Source organism: Dromaius novaehollandiae, chromosome 8 (assembly GCF_036370855.1).
Source record: "Dromaius novaehollandiae isolate bDroNov1 chromosome 8, bDroNov1.hap1, whole genome shotgun sequence".
Taxonomy (NCBI): Eukaryota; Metazoa; Chordata; class Aves; order Casuariiformes; family Dromaiidae; genus Dromaius; species Dromaius novaehollandiae.
Window position 1 is genome coordinate 19,177,341 of NC_088105.1, and position 21,703 is coordinate 19,199,043.

General features: G+C 37.7%; 1 long non-coding RNA gene across 1 annotated transcript in view; it reads left to right on the top strand.

Moving 5' to 3' along the window:
• The window catches only part of LOC112989849 (uncharacterized), a 60,416-nt gene extending 52,811 nt beyond the window's left edge, over window positions 1–7,605 (top strand). Inside the window, exons 4-5 of the long non-coding RNA XR_010390169.1 lie at window positions 7,159–7,288; window positions 7,467–7,605. This is a non-coding gene — a long non-coding RNA (uncharacterized LOC112989849). The remainder of the gene's footprint in view (window positions 1–7,158; window positions 7,289–7,466) is intronic.
• Window positions 7,606–21,703: the final 14,098 nt, after the last annotated feature.

Sequence of the window (21,703 nt, forward strand, 5' to 3'; positions counted from 1 at the left end):
TTTATTGGCAGACTTCAATGATGCCAGACAATAAAACATTTGTAAGTTTTGCTGCAGACAGTCTGGCTGGCAGTTTCAGCAGCTCTAATTTATTGTGAATAAATAATTTCCTTGAATCTCTGAGGAGTCATTTTAATGCTCCGAAAAAAATAAAAATCTGGCACACCATTAAGTTTGTTTTCTGTTGTTCTGAACCAAAAATATTTAAAATGAAAGAGTAACCCCCCCTATTTCAGAGACAGTATTCTGTAAATGTCAAATCTCCTAGTTTTGCTATTTTTTTTTAACACATGAATAATTCTTGTGTTCTTCATCTTTATATTTAAAAGCATGCCAAATGCCATCTGTTTGCAGTCTCTTTTGTGTGTTATTTCTCAGTCCCAGGCAGAGAAACTGCCCAGGTTAAAAAACTCCCATATTTCCGCAGAGTATATTTAGGCTCTGTTTGTGTTTCTACCCCACTATAAATTGATTATTACTTGTAGCACAACAGTGATCAGACCGTTTTCAAAGGCAGTGCATTTTTGAAGCAGAAACAGAAATTCAAAAAGGCAGTGTAAAAACCAACCTCAGAATATGTTAGAAGCCAACTGTAAAAATATAGACGGAGTCAATTAGTTGATTCAGTTTTGCTGCTGTCAGCAAAAAAAAGAAGCTTTAGTTTCCACAGTTGCTGAGTACATTTTTTCCATGAGGTACCTCACAGTTCCTGCCGGTGGACCAGTTTATGAGTTCTTACTGCATTTTTTAATTCTTTTACCTTGATGTATCCAAAAGATAGTGAATAGGAAACAGAACCAATGAAAGGAATAAACTTTTATCACTAATAGAATCAATTACTTAACTTTAGCCTTATTTATACTCAGCATAAATAATTTCCATCCAATCCACAGAAATATAATAAAGCTAAAATCTGTACTGGAAAAAGGGAATTATAATACAAAGTACTTGACAATTTTAATTGTAGGTCTTATTAGCTGTATTGCCCAAAATGTTTTCTACAAACTAGCGGCATGAGGAAACAACTTGTAAAAACTGCAGAGTAAATGTGAGAAGCAGAAAAAGGCTACACATATATTTTCTGTGACTAGATAACATCAAAAAGCTAAATGCTTATTTGAACAGTAGTTCAAAGAAGTAGAGGAGTCTTTTCTTAGAGAAGGCACACGGCCTTCTGTCCCCTACACTCAGTACTTCCTGTTTGTCTGTCCGTCTTTATAGGGGAACTATTTTCTAGTTCAAGTGCAAAAATAGCACCAGTATCGTTAATGGTCGGCCAGGATGAAAGCCTCCAAAAAATGTGAATGGAAATGGACAATAAGCAGTAAGAGGCTTTCTCCTGTGCCCTAGCAGAGAGCAATATACCTGCTATTAACTACTGCCACTAACTGTGCAAAAACTATTACCAATCGTCAGCCTTCCCCCAGCAGCAGGGAGTAAATCTCAGCCCCCCCTGTGGCGGTACTCAGATTCCTCTGAGCATCCCAGCTACAAGCAGTGTAATCAAAAGTAGTCTCAACATTTTGATTCCCTTTTCGACTGCCCTCTCTCAAATTGTTGAATACTCTGTGAATTCAACGAGACAAAAATGATGAAATTTGTTTAATGAATATATATTAAAGTCTATTCAAGTTCAGTCACAGCTCTGCTGTTAGTTTATTGGTTGCTCAAGCCTACGCCCAGCATCTTCCCTCAGCTTCCCTTGCTGCAGAAATGAGATAATACTCCTCCTGTCTTGATATTTGCTTAATAATCTAGTAACTAGAAATGCAGATTTTACTCCAGCCATCCCACGGTCACTTTGAGAGTCAGCACGCATACTGTGAAAACCATGTGGGTTCCGTGTTTCCTTATTTCAAGCATAGCACAGGATTAACCCTCTTTAACGTGGAATGCAGATTGGCATTTACAAATACTACCATCTGTTGCTTTCCAGTAGTATGTTTTTCTGTTGGTTTCGGCATAGCTTGATGAATGGTGTAGTGCTATCTGGTAGTGCTCAATAATTTTCACCTTTGAGAACAGACAGTTTTCTGGACACAGGGAAGTAAATCTTTATTATAAGTGGCATCTAATCTAAATTCAAATCAGGGTAAAAACATGTATTACCACAGCTATTCATAATCCAAATATTCATACTGATGATCAACATCCTTTACAGGTAAAGAAGGATTCAAGTTAACATTGTGGTATCTGAACTACTTCTAGGTAATGAAACACTCACGTTCAGATACCTAGTTTTTGAACCTTATCTGTCACAGATAGTTCATTATCTTGGACTTTTTGAAAATTTGGTCCTAAATCACTTTGTCAGTTTATGGGTTAACATTTATATATTTTATAGTATCATGCAAGAAATTGAATGTAATACAAGTTGTACAAATAGATCAGATAGGACCAGGCAAACCTTCGTACTGATAAATTTATAAATTATAAATCTTATAATGCACTACTCAGGCACTGTGCTGTTTCAGTTCTAGATACTTTGCAATCAATAAGTAAATGATTTATATGAACTTGATATTAAACTTGATACCTTGATATTAAATGTTATTTGTATAATAAGCTTGTAGGACACTTGCATTTCTTTCAGGTTACAATTTATAATGCTCTATACTTCAGTCCTAACAAACCCCATAGTTACTCTGAGTTGCTGAGACAGTCAGGGTCTTGAAGTGGAACTTCCTCTCCCTGTCCTTGAAGCAAACACCTCAAAAGACATCTAAGTAGCCTTTTTTTGTCTTGTACAGCAGCTTTTGGTGTCAGTACCAAGATCTTTGTAAAAGAAACAGCACTCTGAGTTCATCCTTGAGTTTAATCTATCCCCGTTAGCATCTTCCATTGCTTCACACTACTCATTTTTCTGACTTTCTCATCCAAAACTCATGCATGGCCTTTTTATCACCCCTGAAAAACCAAAGTAGGTCTTCTGTTTCAGAGATGAATTTGTCAAAATATTTTTTTTTTTGATACTTTCTTTGTCTCAGAAACATTAGTGTTCCTGTTTGTTTGCATTTAACATTTCAAATTTGGACAAGGTCTTCAGGATAGTGAATTGTTCAGTCATGGAACAATAACACAATAACTTTGTTAAAAAAGAAAAGAAAAATAAAACAATTTTCTTGATAAAGACCTCCACAGATGAAAGACATCAAAGTGTCTTTGGGCAACGAACCCACTTTTGAACCTGAAAAGATCATTGCCTGAAACGTCACAGATTAAACGCACACTCTCAGTTGCCAGAATCAACATTCCATCTTTTCTCCCCCTCTGCTGTGAGAAGAGCTTCTATTATGGCTACTCACAGAGGCATTTACTGCAATAGTACCTATTAGTTTGTATTAAGAAGACAAAGTATGCAGCCTTTTAAAAACTGGAACTTAGAAAAAATCAACTCCTAGGTTTACTTAGCATTTAAAGACTCACTGATTGCTTATTTAGTAAAAAATTGGATTGAAATTAGCCTGAATTCAGGAATTAGTAAGCATATTTTCCAGTCCAGAGTGAATTTTCTTTTCCTTCAGTTAACACTGCTGTGTTAATTGTTTTCTTTTTTTTCTCTTTATTCTATATAAGATATAGTATAAAGCATATGTAAGTCTATGGATTCTCTATTTTATATGAGTGATTTTGCCATAGAGAACATCTGTTTAAAAAGTCCATTCACACATATTCTAAGAGGGAAACTGCAGTGCCTAATTGTATTTTTACCAAATGTTATGAAAGTCCAAGGTGTTCAGAATATGTTAATATGAGGAGAAAATTTGCACTGGGAAAGGTGAATGCTTCTGAGAAGGAGCAAGACTTAACCTTTGAAATCTTTGACTCTGTCTGTCTTTGAAATTAAGTTCTTACCTTACAATGAATAGAGCTGTGCAGCTGGTGGGTGGGCCAAGGAGCAAGGAGATACCAGAAAGGTAGATTTAGATCTGCACTGACTCAGATTCAGGTATTAGAAACACACAAAGAAAAAATATATTTTCTGTACCACTACAATTCATTGTTTTCCATATTTCCCAAAAAAGAAGAAATAATCATGAAGGTTTCATAGTCTTGTCAAGATATTATGTCTTGTCATAAGTCCTATGACTTAATTCCTGGATGTTTTTCTAAACATATATTTTTTTTCCTACAAGTCATGAATGAAACACAGGAAAGTATTCATAGCACACAGCTATCAAGTTTGGAGTTATTTTAGGCTTATTAAGTCGATGGAAGGAAAGATTCTCATCCAAAGCGTAATTCAGAAAAACTGAATAGATGCCTAATAGGCAGTATGCGCATCTTTCATTCGGATGCATGCTTACATTCCATATTCAGCTGTGACTGCAGTAATGACAGGAATTTCTCAAGGAAAATATTTTTAAATTAAAAAAATATTGATATCAATTGTTCTGAATGTGTTTATTATAAGCAAACATAAGTCAGTGAATCAATGTAGTTTCAGAGAAGCTTTCAGAAGAAGTTTATATGGTGTGGGTCCTAGCAATAGATTATCCATTACAGTCTATTCTTCTAAGGAGAAGATACTGTTTCAGCACCCAGATATTAAGAAACTAGCAAGAAGAAACCATCTAGAATACTATTATGAATTATTCCGTTAAGAAGAATCCAACTTTTGTAAAAAAGCTGTTCATACATTTCTACATCTAAGATTATATATATATTTATATGTATGTATATGTAAGTATATAATTTCACCTTTCAGTTGGAAGCAATTCTTTTGCATTTACAGCATAGTTCAGAGCTCATGGACGTCAATAAAAAGATTCTCATTGACTTTAAATAGATTTTGAATCATGCCTTTAAAAACAAAAAGAAATGCCATGCAAATCTCCAGCAGTGCTATTTTACTAAACATGAAATGTTTTAGAAAGCATTTTTGGAGCAATTTTTGTTTGGCTGAATATGCATAAATTATTTTTTTTCAGTTCTATGAAAAAAATATGGAGATGGTTAAGGTCAAAAGTTTGAAAAATTCAAGACTAAATACCTGAATATAATTACCATATATGCCCACTAGTTGATTTATAATTTCACCCAGTGTTAACTATATATTTAAAAGACATGGCTGTTCTTATAGACTCCTTTTTAGACTCCTACTATATAGGCTGAAGTATGTCCAATAGTAAACCTAAGACTTTTTAAAATGCACTTCAGTATGCTCTAACGAGTACTTAGAACTTTATTTTCTGGATACTATGTTTAAAGTTATTGCCTCTTTCTTTCTATATTATGTTCCAGATACTCATTTGTGGCATATTACAAAGACATCCCATAAGTAACTACTAGGGTGGCAGTGCATGTCCTTTGAGACTAAATACTGCCTTGACATATTGGCTAGAAGGAGGCAAAATCCCTTCCTGTTCAATTCTAGGCTTTTGGAAAAAGACAAGCAATTGGTACATAAAGAAACACATTTTATGTGTCATTTTATTGCCAACTGGATAGAACAAAATTTCACTGATTACTATAAGCACAATCTATGATTGCTGTGATATGAAGTAATGTATAACAGGATATTAATGAAGAGTGCGATGGTGTTTTAGCACACACTTTGCAAGAGAGGACTCTGAAATGCTGAAAATACCGTCCTGGACTGGACCTTTATTATTTAATAGCTCTTGTGAGAGAAGTAGTCTATTTGCCAAAAACGCAACAACATTCAATAGAATTTACCTACATAAAAAGGCAATAGCTACTGCTAAGGGATCAGTTACTGGTGTTACATTTTGAACACTTTTACCAGGAATGGACAAAAAGATAGAAACATAACAACTAATTGGTTTAAATTTGCAGCAAGGAAGATTTTGGTTAGACATTGGAAGAAGTGTTCAAACCAGAAGAACTTAGAGCGATACGGTATTTCCAGCATAAGGAATCAGTTAGGTAGGCATTCCTCAGCAATGACCTGTGCTTGATCTCTCCTGGATTCCCCCAGCCACATGGTAAACTTTCATGTTGAGACTGGAGGGTCAGCAAATGATGAAAATAATGAAAAGGCTAATCATCACCACTGAATGATCTTCTCTACCTCTGTAGGTGAAAACAAACTAACAATTCATGTTTTAATAGTTAAATGTAAAGCCATACATCTAAGACGAAAAAATGTACATCAACCTGCAGGTTACTCTGCTTGGGACTCTGAAAAGGTTGTGATGAAAGTCATTAGAAGTCATGTGGAAAAGCAAACGTGCATTGTGTGACACTGAGTCCAGAGGGACTAAAACAAAGTCTTGGGTGTATAATCAAAGGAACAGTGAGTCGTAAATAGTCCGCAACGAAATTATATTACAGCCATGTATGATACTGGCATGACTGGTGCTGGCATACTACATCCAGTTTCTATGTCCACAATCCAAAAATGATCAGGAAGGGTCAGAGAGGAGCCATAAGAAAGATTACATGATTAGGAACCATGGCTTTTATAGCTGGAGTCAAGAGGATCAGTCTGATCAGTTTTTCAAGGAGAAGATAAAGCAGACGCCTCTCCAAACTTCCAGACAAACATACAGCAGGATCGAAAGGCTGGAAGTGAAGAGGTAGATTAATTCCAGCTAGAAACATGGCCTTCATTTTTAACCATAAGATTAATTAAAGTATGGAACAATTTAGCAAGGGTTTCAACACTGGAAGTTTAAAAATCAAAATGTTTTTCTAAAAGGAATTAATTCAGGGAGCTCTTATGGCCTTTTGACTTGGCAACGCAGACTAGTTAAATGAAAAACTCTCTTCTGGCTTTATAAACTGTAACATCCTTTTGAGTGGCAAAAACGCCCAAGGCAGAAATGAGATGAGCAAAAGAGTTTCTCAGTTAATTGAGAAGGAAAGTGAAATACCTACAACTGTGATTAAAGGAGTCTTTGGCAGATCTGTGAACTGAACTCCCACTTCCTAATTTTCTATCCAATGCCTTAACTAGAGATTTTCTGTACTTTTCCCAAAATGCCTAGAAAACAAACCAAAAAAAAAGTTTGCTAGCTAATATCACTTCAGAAGTATGAAAAGTATAAGTTAGCTAGCAGACCAGAATAGTCATGTCATCTGCTTATTATAATCACTAAAATACATTGTACTGGATCTGCAAAATGGAGTCTGCGTCTAGTTTTTCAGCATGCCACTTACTAGCACTTAACAGCACTGGCACTTGTCCCACAGGAACAGAAACTGGGATCATGGTAAGATCTGGCCCCAACTGGATTTTACTGCAATGACGTACAGAGCTGACGGAGATATTCTGAAACTGGAAATTACAACCCACAGGAATTAGAGGATTTAAAAAACCCTGGTGAGAAGTAACATTTCTTAAGAACAATAGATTACAATTTTTTTTCTTTCTGTACTGCTTTGGATAATTAGTTTAATAAGTCATTTTGTTTGTCATTCGTGCATATAATAAATTAATATGCATGTTTGCTCATTCATTAACCTTTTTAATTCAATAGATAAAAATCTATTTCCTCCAGAAAATACTCTTGATTATAGATGACTGCCAATTAGAAGTAAACAGCCAGCTCCAATGAAGAAATGTGCTGAAAGCAGATGCCTTTTGAACTCTGAATCTGTATTTCCACTCTTTATGGAAATAAACACATTTATGGTTTATTGCATGCAGAAAAAAGCTTGTTCATCTTCCTGCCCTACACCCCTTTTACTTGCTAGTCCGACTACTGAGCGTAGCCTAATCACGAGATGTCTGATATAAATCAAGCAGATATTCACCAGCAGCATAAAATCAATGTCTGGCATGCAGTTATATTGTGTTTTAGACGACACTGAGCATACTTACTTGAAAAGTGATGCTCTATGTCACTGTATCTGTATTTCACAATAAATAACAAGTGCCCTCTTCAAGCTATGGATCACCTCTATTGCCATTCCGTAGCAATGTGGTTTACAGCTGTACACAAACAAGTCTCAGGCTGTACTCCCTTTGCTTCTGAACTATAAGGAAGTATGATTTAATATCTAAATACCAGACAGATAGCATATTTTGTTTGAAAAGCAGTTAGAAACCCTTTGAATTCATTTAAAAACTATTGTATAAAACAAAATTTCTATCAGTTGAGGTCTGACCAAAATGGCTCTGCAAGGTTGTTGGCGCATTACCTTTAGTTGGTGGTGATGTAGTTACAGGGCTTTATTTCCTATGGAGCCAGCAAGTAACCTCAACTCTATGTGAAAACTTAGACAGGGCTTATCAGCTCCTCTGTAGCACTCCATGGCACCTCTGCATCTCCAGGGATCACAGCCTCTCTCTCTTATCATTGAAAGGGACAGAAACGAAACAGCAGTCGTACTCAGGGCCGTCCTTTCAGCCTGTCTGACACGAACACTGAGTGTGAGACTATTTGGTTCAGTGAAGCAGAAAGGGGAGACCATCAGGGAGCTGGCTGCGCTCCCTGCTTTCTGTTCTTCCTCCGTCTTGGAGGTGCAACCTGTGGACCGCTCTAACCTCTGCCAGCTGGCAGGAGTGCCCAGAGGACGGTCTGTCACTGCGGATAGCTAGCACCTCACTGATACCTCCACTTTTCTCTGGCCATGATGTGCCTGCGCTGCCTATGATGGCAGGGCCAGTAGTGGAAAGTAGCTTCATGCCAACACCCACTAATGAGTCCCAACCCAACATGGGACAAATCCACAGCATGAGAAAATAGGATCTGCATCACCTCCCTGTTCACCACTCCGAGTGCTTTCAAAGCCAATATACAGATACCAAGTTCCAATCTCTCTTTCTGGAGAAAATTTTTTTTACGTTTAAATCCAAGCATTTTCTGTGTGGAAGTTCATTGCCACATTTGTTACAAACAGAAACGCTGTGTTCTACAAGGCTAATTCCAACGAGCTACCCTTTCAAACCACAGCCGTCACTTCTATTTTGTCTTGTATATTAGAACAGAATATTGTCAACCACAAAAGAAAAGGTGGTGGTGGGGAGACAGGGATCAGCAGACGAGGAAGAGCAATATATGGAAATAAAATTGTGAAATTCTGCATTCACAAAGAACATAGTAAATTCATACTTCAAAACCCATGTTGATGGGGTATCTACCCCATACTAACACAGCTTAGTACAAATGAACTGCAGGCACTGCAAAATTCACTCATGCTAGAGACGGTTAAGAAAGTCTGCTGGAAGAAATCTAGCACAATTATGCAGAAGTGCACATAGGATCTTCGACTGAGATGACCTGTTTGAAATTGCCAATTTACACACGTAATCTTAGTCAGAGGTTTTGCATGCAAGCGGATAACAAGGTATGAATACTTGGGCTATGAATATGCTCTCCTTCCTCCCACAAAATGACACAGAAAATACATTTCAGACATACCTTGGCAATTGGAAATAGAAATGCTGAATGCCAAATAACTAAGTAATTGCCAGACTAGTCCCTTTTAGACCACTGGTCTTCCCTATTGCAAGCACTTCCTAAATTGGCAGAATTACACCGACTCTCCACAACCTGGGCTTCAAGCTCAGCTCTGCCAGGCTCGTATTCAGCAGAGCTTCGTGAAAGCAGAGAGAGCAGTGGTTCAGGGCTGCTCTAACGTGGATCAGCTTGAACTTTCGCAGCAGTGTGACCTATATTCTGGCCTGCACCTTTTCTCCCCCCTTCAGTCTAAGCCTCCAAGTGCCTTATAAAGCAGGAAGGGTAAGCAATGAGGACAGCAGGCAGCATAAACTAACTTCATGCTTTCTACAGTTTTCTTGCGTCTGGGGAATCTGCAGCTCCCACGTTAGGGATATGTTAGGCTAAATATATTAATAAGAAAAGGGCTCTAGCTTAAGCCAAGGGACTTGTTTTAGTACGATCACTGTATTATACTCATTGCAATATGATAGCTACTGGATCTGTTTTGTCACATCTATTTCAGTATCAAAGAATAATATCAATTTTTTGTAGAACTGTTGTAAAATAGTAAAAAAACCCTATATATTGATGAGTCTGAACAATAGGCTTCACCTTCCTATTCTTCTTAACAGAGTTTTTAGAAGTCTCATGGGACTAGACCTTCTTTCATTTAGTCATATGGTGGAACAGTAAACTGTCATCTACATTGATTTCTGCAGCTCCAGTTTTACTTATGCCCATAAGCTGTGTATCAGCAGCTGGATTTGTTCCCCAAACTCTCTTGTCTTGATAATGGCAATGCTTTCTCTCCTTTTTCTCTTTGTACTAAACAGGAAAATATTACGCACTCGGAACAAACACAACTGTGTTCTTTTACCAACAAAAAGGAACACACAGCGCTACACAGCTACCTTCTACTTGACAAAGAAAAAGTGCAGCAAATAGACACAGCCTTTGGACACATTCCTCTCCAGGGCAGTGATAAAGTAAAGCTTTTAGTTAGGAAACCAGGAGAGTCTAGAAACAATTATCACTAAATTCAAGCAAAGTTTGAAGCATTTCCTCATTTAAGAGCAGATTTCATCTAATTAGACTGTTTAGCCATCCCAAAACCTCGATTTTTAGCTTTTGCTCCAGACAGGTTTTCTGCAGAGCTAATGGGAACCATTTAGTTGTAGTCCTGCTCTTTAATTCTTGCTTTACTTCACAAAAGCATGGCCTGGAGCCCCAGGTTTTCCAGAGTGTCCTTTCTGGACTCCCTATGAACAGGATGCTGAAGAGCATGTCTCAGGGGTAAACCTAGACACATAAGATCAACTTTAGAGATATCTGATTCACACAAAATTCCTGGGTCAGCTTGAGGCAGGTTTCCTACTTGATCTATTTTCTAGTGGCAGGCACTTCAACTCAGCTATGCTGTGCATTATTGGTACTAATGGATCCTACAGAACCAGCGTGTGGATTAATGACTGAATGCATACAGAGATGGGTTACAACTAATCAGTAGGCTCAGCGTATGTGGAATACGCTAGTTATCCCTTCCAGTGGTTTACAGGAATGGTTCATTACAGGAAGGGGCAACATAAAGTAACATGTGTCAAATTTTTCTTCTTTTTTTTAAAAAAAAAAAAAGAAGAAGAAAAGGAAATCTCCAGATCATCAGTGTCCAGGTCATAATGTACACAAACAAGGATGGGCTATGATGTACATCCTTCTATGCTCAAGAAAGGGAATAAAGTGACCTGAGAAAGTCTTCAGAGGTTGCTAAGTAATTCAGTATAATAAAGATGAGTACTTAGCAAGAAAACCACAAATGGGTTTTATGATAGTACAGGACTGAGCAATAAAATAAAAGATGAAAGTCAGTATGGATAAATGTAAAGTGATGTTCATAGGATAGCAAGGAAGCTGATATGGGACCATACGAGGAATGAATTAGAACTCTATTCCCTAAGAAGAGACACAAGATAAGGATTAAAATAGGTCTTAAAATTAATAATGATACAGAGGAAGGTGAATAAGAAATTAATGTTCATAGTCTGTTCTACTATAAGAAACAAGGAGCATCAAACAAAATAAGTAGGCAATAGGATCAGACCAAATAAAAAAGCAATTCACAAAATGCATAACTAAAGAGTGGAGCTCATTGCCTCAGGATGCTGTGGATACTAGAAATCCACACAATAATCAGTGTAGATCTGAATGCCATAAATCTATGGTATTGCTGTTCATGTTAGAAGCAAAGCCACCCTCATCCAATAAATTAGGTTTATCACAGTACAGCACAATCACTCCATTATAGCTACACTTTCCAATCTATCCTTAGACATCTGAATAAAGTAATAGTTTTTCTCTTCTTCTCTGTCTGACTCCACTAGGAAAGACTTCATCAGTTTTTATTACCTGCAGTTTATTCATTTGTTCAGAACTGTTTCATTTCAAGTGTTGGCTGACATATTTATATCCAAATTTGGAAGTGGGGGGAAATATCCCGTGTTTAGATCTCTCACTGCAACAGTAGTGAGTTTCTTTGGATCTATGTGAAGAGAACTTTAAACTACTTATTTTCTTTTTTAATACCTCATAAGGTTGAAGCTTCAGGAAGGATTTCCTTGAAAATCAATGTCCTACTATTCTAAGCTCTAGTCCTGTTTTATTGTGAAAAAGCAGCAGGAAACCCGCCTTAAGAGACAGAATCCTATCTGGTCTAAACTAAATTTTTGCTACTGCCCCAGCTTCACTCTCAGAAACCCTTTAGAAATTGGTACATAGTGGTTAAAGCAATGACTCACTTAACTGGATTCTGATCTCTGTGCTCCTCCACTCATTCATAACAGACATTTGCAAGGTAATCAAGACATTCCCAGTAACTTACTACTCTCAGTACAAATCTTCTCACAATTTTAAAAATAAAATACAAAGAGGTTCTTTCACTCCACACTGAAGGAAGAGAAACAAACATCTTTTGGAATATACGTTTTCCCAAAAGTATTTTGATGATGAACTTGAAAAGTGAAGTGGCATTAGCAGAAAAATATACTTGAGAGACAGATCAGCTTTAGAGATAAAAGGTGTTCCAGAAAGGATTAAAAATGCTTTAGAACTCAATCCTTTTCTCTTTGATTAAAGAGTACAAAGAAAACCAAGCCACATCAGAAGGATTATTGCCATACAGCTGTTTGCTTAGAACAAACTCCACCTTATCATTCTCTAACTACAAACCTGGGCCCTTATTTTGGTGTTTTGGTTACTATTTTTTATCCTCCCCAATTGCCGACCTGACTTGTGCCACCAGAAGACCTTGGGGAATTAGGCCCTTTAGCTGCCTGGCAAACAGGCACATATTTCCTTTATCCTGCCTGCCCTTTATCTTGAAAGGAAGAAAGTGTGACAATTAAGTACAGTGGTGAAGAAGAAACCAAAGAACATATTACTTCTCAGTCTTCATTCAGGTTTTTTTTGTTTGTTGTTTTTGTTTTTTTGGGGGGGTTGTTTGTTTGTTTGTTTGTTTTAACTCACATGGAAACACACAGAAATGAGAACTGAATCTCAAAAGGAAAAAGTGGCAAGGGGGAGCATCTAAAAGTCTCATAGAGTAAAGCTCTTCATTCAGAATTACAAACATTAAAATAGCAAAGTATAATCGGATAGAGTGAAAAAGTCCACCATAAAATCAAATAACTCTCTCTCTTAAGTTTCCCTGTATTATTTTTCTGCCTAGGGTGCACATCTAGATTTGAGTTCTTCAGGGCAGTTGCTTTTATACCTAGCACATTTGGGGAGCATCATGTGTAAATGAAATTATTGCTATTATTGTGCAAGACACCCTTGTCTTCTCTAGAATGAAACAGCTCTGTGACTCTGGCCTACAAAGGGATCAGAAGGTTCTCCCTTGGTTTAAATGATGAAGACCAGGGAAGGGACCAGGGGAGCATTAAGTGGAAGGTTAGCTTTGTCATTTTACAGTCGCAGCTAGGAAGTCTCTGCCAGGCTGCATGCTACAGCTGAGAGCTATGGAGTCTGTGCAGCCAAGGAATCACTTCACCTCCTCCCACCAATTTCCGGATACAGTTTCCCACCCTGCCTGATTAATACTGTGCCTGCCCTATAAGGCAGCCTTGTTCTTCTCCAGAGTTGTTGCACTTCAGTGGTTGTAAGTTTCTTTAGAACATGTCTGGATTAAAGACATGTTATAAATGCTCCATTTCATTTCAGGAGTCCATCCTGGTGCTATATTACCCATGATGTACATAGAGGTTAAAAGCAAAGCTTCTTTAGCCAGGACTCTTTTGCCCTTTTTGCCCTTCTCCGTCAACAGCCCTGATTTCACCCTTCAGCACTGATGACTTGTAAACTAAATACCACATTAGTCCAGACAACTCCTTTAGCTGTTCAGGGTCTTTTTTTCCCACCCCTCTCTCTTTCATATAGAGAATTGTTTGGTTTTATATTCCATTGGGGGGGGGGGGGGGAATCTTCTGTTGTCTCTGCTCAACATTGCTCTTGTCTCTGTGTGCTGTTTTTAACAGTTGTGCATGGACATTCCTTTTACTTTCAAGTCCTGCTGTTCAGGACTTGAAGAATGTTAAAGCAGCTCTCTTCCCCCTCTGATCTCTCCCCAGGCCCAATTGTCTCTCAAATGAGCAAGCTAGGTAAAGCCAAAAGCTCAGAAATGCACAGTACTTTCTGCTAGCACTAACACCCCAAAGAAGCTTGCATCACACAGTGGGGAAAAAGAAAAAAAAAAAAAGAAGCTTTTTCAAGAAATAAAAATCACTGAATGCAGACAGAACACTGATCATGCTATACCTAGCATCAGAAGTATTCTTTACATTGCAGGACACTGTGTAAGTTTGTTCACAAAATAATTAATATAATAGCTTAAGTGCAGGAAGCCCTTTAATATCAACGGAGCCTGTAATAATTTCACCATTTTACTTATTGTCTTCTAATTGTGCTTTTTAATAATATTTATAAGTTATGTAGGAACAAAACATCAATTGCTTTGCTTTTAAATTAATAAGAAGACACATTCTGGGGAAATACAATATTGATTAACATTGTTTTCTTTCCCAAATGAAATCTAAGCTCATAAAAATTGTGGTTGGTAATATTTCATAGAGTGATTCCTCCACTATGGACTGCAGCTCTAATGCTACTCTTTTAAGATAATTGCAGCTTCTGTGAATGGTCAGCTTCTCCCAGTCAGTCTGAAGACCCTAGAGCCCCAGATGCTGCTGAGAAGTAGATGAGGGCAAAATGTGACATTTCTTCCCACAGAAAAGCAGATTTGAATACAAATCAATAAATAATGCAAAGCACATATATAGTATATGGAGTATATGATGGTGATCCAAAAGACGTTGTTCTTGAAGCCAGAGTTTTCTAAATATTTGCAATTAACTTGCTTTGATCATATAATGATCTAAGAGAAATTTTGAAAAGCAAGTACAATTTTTTCATTGACAGCCGAGTTGAGACATATGAATCTGGCACATAGGACGACAATTAGCAAATGGAGTCACTATTCTCCTTTGCAATTGTTTCCAAACAAATGAAGAAAGAAGGCTGCAAAGCCATATGGTACATATATTATAAGGTAACCTGTTCCATTCTTTAGACTTACTCTTACTGCTTTTGACACAGCTACAGGAAATAAAAAGCTACTGGAATGCAGACCGGGAAAGCGTATTCCCAGAAGGCTTTGCAAAATGAGAGCCTGGAATCCTTGAGTGGAAACAGACTTTGCAAATCAGCCTCCTGTTCTCGGCATCTAAGAGGGTCTGCTCAAATGTAAAATCCATTCCGCAGATGTGTCCACTTCTAGGGAAAGGGAAAGGGAAAGGGAAAGGGAAAGGGAAAGGGAAAGGGAAAGGGAAAGGGAAAGGGATGTTAAGAAGGACTAGAACGCAGCCTAGCAAAGTACCATTTTCAAGAGAGGTAGCACCAAGTCAAACAACACTCACTATGCAAAATTAGATTTTCTTTATCATTCCCCTTAACACACTGGTAACCAGGATTAAGTCTGTTCTCATTAGTAATATTGATTTTTTTGTTGTTGTCAGTGCTTTATAACTTTTGTTGTTCAACCTAAGCTCTAGACAATAACGACACTTTTAGTGTTTGGTAGATTTGCTTACTAGCAGGGAAAGTGTCATTTTTCCTGTTTTCCAAGACACACTGCCATGAAGATAGGATTTGTATGCGGTATCTAAGACCAGCCACAAAAATACTAACACTAAAAATAACAAAACAACGTAAATGAACTTTTCAGTGATTTTGGTCAAACAGGTGCTGTAAGCATGAGAGCAAATCATAGAGTCTATTATGCTCAAAATTATTTGGGTACTTGAGCACCCAAATACATGAGGAAAGAAAATTTGCTCAATCAGCTATTAAGGATGTACTTAAATTTATCTAAAATTTAATTAACAGTTTTCTCTTTCAAAATCAAAGTTCCATATATTAATTTTTATTATGTGGTTTTTCATATCTTTCACATATGGTACTGCCTCACTAGCTATACATTAATTTAAAATGTCCAGCTAACTAAATAAGTCCACTGAAAAGAATCATGTCTGATAATGCCTTTGAATCACTTCGTTGCCTGCCATGGGTGAGGTCTGGGCCTCTGAAGTCATCATGTGTAATAGCAAAGGATTTGAATCTGTATGTTCTGAAGAATATAGCTTTCCATCAACCACAAAAAAATTGATTAACTTAATTTAGTTAACTTTAATAAAAATCACATATTCCATCAATAAAACAACAGCAGCCTGTGAATGACATTAGGTTATTGGGTCATTTGCCATTTATACATATTGAGAGCACCATGAAGCTTCCTCAAAATTGCTGTAATGGCCAAAATTAAGATTCTTTATATAGTCACACCAAAGTATTTGGGCTTATAAAAATGGAGATACTTCACTGGCTTATTTAAATACATAAGCAAGTATTTCTTTGAATCATTTATAGGTATCAGTGCTCTGCTGAACAGTGATAAATGGCTATGCTAGGCTTATGAAAACCAGTCCTAGCACAGGATTTACCTATGTAAGGGACTAGCACATAGCTGTAGGCGGCTGTGTTGGCTGAGCGCACATCATTCACTGGCCTGCCCCAGCATAGATCTGAATTTCCCAGAACAGATTTTTTTTTATGTTTGGAAATTTTGTCTGTGTAGAATCCGTGGTCCTAATGCTAATCACTGTTCACTTTGGAAATAAAGGATCCTCAGGCTGCAATGATACAGGCAGAGATAGACAAAGAGAACCATTAAAATTTGCTTTATGTATTTTCCACCTAGTTAAGCTGGTTCAACAAACTAAATAAAAAGTTTGTCATGATTATTGTACACAAAAAGCTAACCTCTCCTCTTAAAATATAAGATTAAACAGTGAAATACTGACATAAATAACAGCTCTCCAAGGTATTGTATTGAAGATGTGGTCCCATGTCCTATTCTCCTGACACAGAAACGGATAAAGGGGTTGCACTCCCAGCCCAAACCACACCGGTTTAAACATGCGGTTAGCTGTCATCTGCTGGCATGGTGATCTCAGCTAGCAAGGGGTGACAGGCAGGAAGCGGTATGCTCCCCTCCAAGACTGCGCTTGCCTGGAAAGAGCTGGGTGACCACAGCCCAACCTTCTTCCCCATGCCGACATCACCAGCATCTCTTTAGTTGTCTCAGTGGAAATCAGCCTGATGTATGTCAACATGAAAGGCAGGCAGGTCGGGCTCACCGTTACTTTGCAGTGGTGGCTCAGGAAATGAAATCGAGATGATGATCAACTGCTGTATTTTAACCCTGATGTTTTTCTCAAGTCTGTCATCTCATTTTTAAAAGCCTACATGTAGTGCCAATGCTTCCGAGATCTCCATGGTATGGTAAATACATACAGAGCTATACAGATATATTAAGGCAAAAATCCCAAAGGTCCTACGCTGGGTACACACAGGCAGACAAAAAATGGGAAGTTCAGTTACTGGAGGGTGAAGAGGGACAATGGTGAGCTTTCCTTGGGAAAGCTGTAAAAAAGAATTGACTTTAAAGAGAAGAGGGAGAACTTTATACAAACAAAAATTATGCTTCCCCCTACTGTATTTTCTAAGGGGAAAATAGGGATAGGAAGGAACAAAGCTAAGACAGGGAAGAGGAGACAAAGGGAGCAGTAATGAGAGATGCTAAGGAATAGAAAAGGAAACAGAAGAAAAACTGAGTGTGCAGGCAAAAGCAAATTCTGTTGTGTACTGCTACTTGAAGGTAAAAATAGGAAAATGATGTGGGAAGTAGGTGGGAAGTAAATAAATTGATTCAAGATGGTGAAAAGGTAAAGAATTTAGAATAAAAGAATATGGTGATGATTTTGGCAGCAAAATCTTAAGTAGACTAGAATGGTAAGGAACCCAGCCAGGAGGAAGGCAAGAGTTGTCAAGGAGATGACAAGGATGAAGTAACAGCACAGAAAAACTGAAGAGTAAGTCTCCAGAAACCCATAATAATGGCCAGATTTGAATCTACTTTACTGGAACGTATCCTTTGGCTTCTGTGGCTAATGTGGATCTATGTCAGGGCAAAGGACATAAATTATTGCTAAAGAGTAATTTTTTTTTTTTTTTAATAAAAGAAAGAATCCCCTTTTGGCTGTGTTTCAGCACTTTGTGAAAATGGAAGCAGAGACCTGGAAAAGTGTTTATTTTTTCAGTTAGTGGATAAATTTCCAGTAGTACAGACGTGTACAAGTTTACTATTCGTTCAGAGGAATAAAATGTCACCATCTTTACAACAAAATCTCGGATTGCAAAGCTGAAGTTTCTCTTGGTTTAAATTGAGGAATGCTAGCAATAGTGTTACTTTTTTTTTTTTTTTTTTTTTTTTGCATCTGTACACAAAGTTAGTAGGTCAGAACAGCTGTTGCTGGTGCTCATATTTCTTCCCTTATTTTAGTCATTGTGGTTCTAGAGGTGCCAAATCAGCTTTTCTGGCTAAAAATTCTAAGCTTGCAAGAAGCAAAAACTATAAAACCTTACAGCTAATGATGGGTATCTTGGGTCTGATCCTACAAACACACATGTAGGTAATTTTACTTACGTAGTGAATCCCATTTACTTTTCTGGGATTGTTTCTGTTAGTAAAATTCCTCCTATACATAGGAGTTTAGAAGCCTGGACCCGCTCTTCACTTTTTCTGCCATGTGCTGGCACTTCTTCAGTATGGGAGACACTTAAAATCACAGACAGGAGTGTAAAGTAGTCAAAAGGGAATAATTAACAAAGGTCCAGAGCATTGTAACAATTAGGATGGCAAGGTTTGTTCCATAACTAAAGCTGGCAACTTTTGTAGGAGATCCATAGGTGTACTGAGAGCCCTTTTCAAAGTTTGCTCAGTTCTCTCCCTCCTTTTCACGTATGAATAGGCCTATTCATTTCAATGGAACTTTTGTGCGTGTGGGTCTGGAAAGCTGTCTGTCTGAGCAGCCTCGCACAGCTCCAGGTAGCAAATGTTTGTAGAATCACAAGTGTTTTCTGCTGGAGTTAGACAGCCTGTAATATACTCTGGATGGCTTTAGCACAAAATAAAGTGGTTCAGTAGTGATCGTCTACTGCAAAGAATAAAAACCAAAATGATCAGTTATACCACATAACTGGATAACTTTAACAGGTCAAAAAAAAAAAAAGAATTGATCTTCCCTTGTCTAAGACAAGGTTCAGCAGGAGTGGCGGAATTGGAGAGAGGTTCGCAATTTAAGTGTTAATGTCAAGAAAGAAAATCAACGTAAGGAAGTCCATCGTTAAAGATTCAATGTGGTCTTCAGTAATTCAAAAAAATCCCTGTAAAACCAAGCGCTCACACACCCTCAGATCCACATATAAAAGATCTGACTCTTGCACTTAATTTCCACAGTCTCAGTATAACTTATGAACAGGATTTGATGAAACACTCTTTAGCCTCTCAAAAATCATGTCAAAGATTAACATGACTAACTCATGCAGTAGAACACAGGACACCTGTAACTTTGTCATTTATTCATCTAATGTCATGCTCTTCATGAGGTCCTCCTGTTTTCCATCTAGTTAATGCTGCTTCTTCATGCTTTCAAAGCCATGAGTAAACTCCGTATCTATCCATCCTTGTCTCAATTCATTTTGTCCCTTTCTGGGCACATCTCTTTTGGCAGCCTCTACATAATGTTTGTCACTTCACTAAGGCCAGCCAGAGGGGCTGCAGTTTTGTTTTCCATACTCCTCCCTATTCTTAGGAGTTTTTCACGAGGACAGTCCCTCTCTGACATGCCCTTCACTGAAGCTGATAACTAGTCACTATGAGGTAGAGGGATAGCAAAGGAGTAATTTTAAAAATAAAAAAAAATCCTTAACAAAACATAGCAAGGTCAATACCCACTTAATAACTCAACTTATACATTAAAATAACATTTTTTTTCTAGCTTTTTTGTCTGTTAGCCTCTGGCTTCCTTTCTGCCTCTGTATATCTTAGTATATTGCTGGCCTTATCAGAGACAAATATTAAAAGCACATTTTGGAATTACTTCACTTCTCGAGCTATTCCTTTACATGGGAATAAAAGTGCATTAAAGTCCCACAAAGCACACAAATTGGTATCTTCATGGAAATAGCAAAAATAAGAAAAAGACATGGTTTCTTACTAGACCTTAGCTTGATGGTTACTTGTGTAACTATGTATCTCCAGTACAGAAAGGTATCTGTTGTTCCAGTGAAAAATGATACATTTTGTATTTGCAGTTGGATTTTGATAGAGCAGGATTAAGTTGCTTGCAGCTGTCTTTGTAAGGACATGTCAGAACTTTCCTCCAAAAGGAATCTAGAGATATTCAGGAAATAGCAATAGCTTTAAACAAATCATAAACTGAGACCTGTGAAGGCTGAAACTACTCAGTAGCCTCAGGTTGAAGGGAAAGAGAGGAGAGGGAGAGAAGCAAAGGACGGACCATAATTTGGGTTAAAAATACAACATTTTGAATCATTTTGCACAGCAGAAGGTGATATTTTTCAGAAAGGCAACAATTACTTCAAAAATCTTGCTGGAGCACAAGGCACATGACACACGAAACCCACCCTTGAGGCAGGTGAGCAGATCATGTTTTATGTGACATATGTCCCACTGAATGCCTCTTTGCATGTATGCATATACTTTCTTTATGCACATCTGTACATAGTGGAGGAGATTAAGATATTTACAGAAAGGGTAGTGTTAAAAAAAAAAATCAAGCAAACCAAAAGTATTACAGAAAATTTCACATACACCTTTTAGGAACATATTTTGCCTGAAGTGGCTACTTTCAAGTTTACTCGCTCTCTTGCTGGCTCAAGAACATCTTACAAAACAACTTACAAAACTATATTTCCTATGGAGAGGCCAGGACCAGCTCACAGGTCACACGTAAAGTGCACACGCTACAGGCTTTTCTGCACTCTGATGTAGTCACATTTCCACGATACGGAGGAAAAAGCAATCTGTTGCTGAGGTACTCCAGAATATCCGGTAAAACATTGTTGCTTTCCACCAAGAACTTGCTTTTAAAATACCCTATTGATATGCTCAGAATATGAATTAAGCTCCTAAAATGCTTTAAAAAAATAGAAAAAAATGGAGATTTATAAACCAAGTAAGAAAGGAAGATTCTTTTTTACTTTCCTGTAACGACAGTCAGGAGGTCAGCTACAGTTATCCCCACATAACCCGACTGAACTTGCTCAGCGGGGTCGCAGCGCCGCGAGCCAGAGCAGAGTTTAGCCCGCTGTGTAAACTTCATGAAGAACAAACCTTCGTTACAGAGCTCAAAAGGTCCTTGTGCTCTCTGAAGGAAAGGTATAAAGGGGTGCTTGTTAATGTTAGTCAACACAGTCCACTTTTTGGAAAAAAAGGGGGATCTTGGTAAGAGCCTGTGGCTCATATATCCAGCAAGGAGAATTTTCTCCAAGAGAAAAAATAGCCAACTAGAGTTTAAAAAAAAACACTACCCGCTCTGTACATCTTTATAATTGTATGACACGTTCCTACGGGAGAGAGCTTCTGCAGGAAAAGTTAACAGCTCACTAAGTAACACTATCATGTAGGGCTTTTAGCTCTTCAGCGTATTTTTCCTCTTTAATAGAAAATTAATTCTTTTCAGAACTCAGAGTAGTTTTGCTCCCAAATCCTGTTTAGTGACTAATATTATCACATTATATCTGTGAGTCCTGTCTAGTCCAAATCCTAGAAAATGCTTTACAGGGTGTCCTGGTATCATTCCAGAGGAAGAAAGGAACAGTGTGCTTCCACGTGTGTATGTGCAAGCAAGAGAGGAGGAGAGGAAGGAGAAGTCTTT